Raw genomic sequence first — 206 nt, 5'->3', positions numbered from 1 at the left:
CGCCGCGACGCCTGCTGGGAGTTGTAGTCTCCTCTGGCCTCGTCCGTTCCCGTCTAAGCTTTTTGCGTTCAGTGAGCGGGAGGAGGGTGGAGGCAGGCGGTGACCTGCGGGGAACAGCTCACTGAGTTTCTTTAACACTTTGGGCTTAACGATTATGCCTTACTGGAAGGATGTTTAACGGTTTCCAGAGGTTAAAGACTTACCTG

Source organism: Chlorocebus sabaeus, chromosome 22 (assembly GCF_047675955.1).
Source record: "Chlorocebus sabaeus isolate Y175 chromosome 22, mChlSab1.0.hap1, whole genome shotgun sequence".
NCBI classification, from domain to species: domain Eukaryota; kingdom Metazoa; phylum Chordata; class Mammalia; order Primates; family Cercopithecidae; genus Chlorocebus; species Chlorocebus sabaeus.
This window is presented reverse-complemented; position numbering follows the sequence as displayed.